The following is a 2,366-nucleotide window of genomic DNA, read 5'->3' on the forward strand; positions in this document are numbered from 1 at the left end:
ATAAAATTTTATTTAAATTAATGTATAATAGCATATATTATTAATTACGAAATTAATCAATGGTATTAATTTAAATAAAATATTTTAAATTTTTAGAAAGATTTTGTTAGATTTTTTTTCAACATTTTGTTATAACTAAAAATAAAATTTAAATTTACAATTAAAATTGATTTATTATTAATATCTTTATATATTGAATAGATTAATATAAATAATTAAATAAATGTAATTAATGAAATGGACCTAATAAGGCTAGTATGACTTTTTTATTGTAGATAAAAATGGTACTTTTCTTTTAATAGAGAAGATTTTATCAAATTTAGTCAAGAAGTTTAATTAGTATTATCATTATTTATGTGATACTTTCTTGTTAACGTCAGTATATTATATGAATATTGCATATACCTCACACTGTAACACATCTCCTTCACAATGATAACTCTTCGACTCGTTCACTCGAGTAATGCATATCTAATTTCTTTACTGGATCAGTTATAATTTCCATTTGGAGTTAATAAACCATGCAAAAAATGAGTTTCAACTCAAACTCAGTTAAAAATTAATGAACAGATTGACTCGTATCATTTATACATATTAGTATTGGTCTCTAAACTTCAATGTAGGATTTCTAAAGGTTTCGTGTTTGTTAGTGATGCAAAACTCTTCCATTTGGTAAAGGAGAAAACAACGACATTTTTATGGAAAAAGGCTATAGATCTCATAGAAGTAAAAGTTATGCTCGATTTGTCAATTCATTATAATTTCGAGTGACACGAGTGATGTATTGAGATTTTGCATGGTTTTAAGCATAATTTCTACATTCATTTAAATAATTTAAAATGCATTTAGAGTCTAATTAGGTATATAGCATATGCATGTGTGGTATTTTAGGTAAGGAAAATCTCAAGTTGAAGTACGGAGAGTGTGATGGGCAAGCAACCGCGGACGAGTTCCGCGGACCGACCCTGTCCGCGGATTATGGGCAGTGAGGTCGAGTCTGAAATGGAAGATCTGCAGACACCGACCGCGGACAAAGGCAGTCCGTGGGATCCGGGCAGTGAGGTTGGATCAATTTGTGCTTGGCCGCGATCGATGCCAAGACCATCTCACCCATTTGTCTTTTGGGTCAAATCCGGGTTTGTCGGATCGATCCGGTTCGAGTTTTAAGCTATTATAAATACATTTTAGACCTAATTTTATGACTTATCTCATTTTTTGTCAAGACTTTGTCTAAACTTGTAAAAGCTTGAATCTTTTGATAATCTAAGGAAGTACTTCATCTTATATTTGTGTTTCTCTTGCTCATTAACATGATTAGCCTTGATCCATACATGGGTTTAAGGTTTTTCATGGAGATTAGTGAGTAGTGACTTTGTGATTCATGTGTTAGATAGATTAGGGTAATTAAGTAGATATTTAAGATGTTTCTTGCTTGATTAGCATTGTTCTATGCTTGCTAAGTGCTCTTAATGCTAGATTAGACTTGATCATTCTCATCTAGATCTTAAGCTATTTTACGTCCGAAAGTTGTTTGTTAAAATGTTTGAATGAACTTAGTATTGTCATTTACATATTTGGCCAACGGCAGTTGATGTCTGAGATGTTTAAGTGGTTAGTACACTTGTGATTTATGCATGCTTGAATGTGTTAACCAACGGGAGTTGACGTTTGACGCATCCCGCGGCCCGGCTTGACCCGCGCCCATCGCTCGCGTCCTTGGTCATCCACTACAAGAAAACAGCGACATACCGAAGGAAAAAATCGTGGGTATGTCGTCGGAATAACGTTATTCCGACGACATACCCACGATTTTTTCCTTCGGTATGTCGCTGTTTTCTTGTAGTGGATGACCAAGGACGCGAGCGATGGGCGCGGGTCAAGCCGGGCCGCGGGATGCGTCAAACGTCAACTCCCGTTGGTTAACACATTCAAGCATGCATAAATCACAAGTGTACTAACCACTTAAACATCTCAGACATCAACTGCCGTTGGCCAAATATGTAAATGACAATACTAAGTTCATTCAAACATTTTAACAAACAACTTTCGGACGTAAAATAGCTTAAGATCTAGATGAGAATGATCAAGTCTAATCTAGCATTAAGAGCACTTAGCAAGCATAGAACAATGCTAATCAAGCAAGAAACATCTTAAATATCTACTTAATTACCCTAATCTATCTAACACATGAATCACAAAGTCACTACTCACTAATCTCCATGAAAAACCTTAAACCCATGTATGGATCAAGGCTAATCATGTTAATGAGCAAGAGAAACACAAATATAAGATGAAGTACTTCCTTAGATTATTGATCCCGTTCCCGGATCGGTTGAACCTAATAAAAAAAACAAACGCTTAATAAT

The sequence above is a fragment of the Brassica oleracea genome, chromosome C3 (genome assembly GCF_000695525.1).
Source record: "Brassica oleracea var. oleracea cultivar TO1000 chromosome C3, BOL, whole genome shotgun sequence".
NCBI classification, from domain to species: Eukaryota; Viridiplantae; Streptophyta; class Magnoliopsida; order Brassicales; family Brassicaceae; genus Brassica; species Brassica oleracea.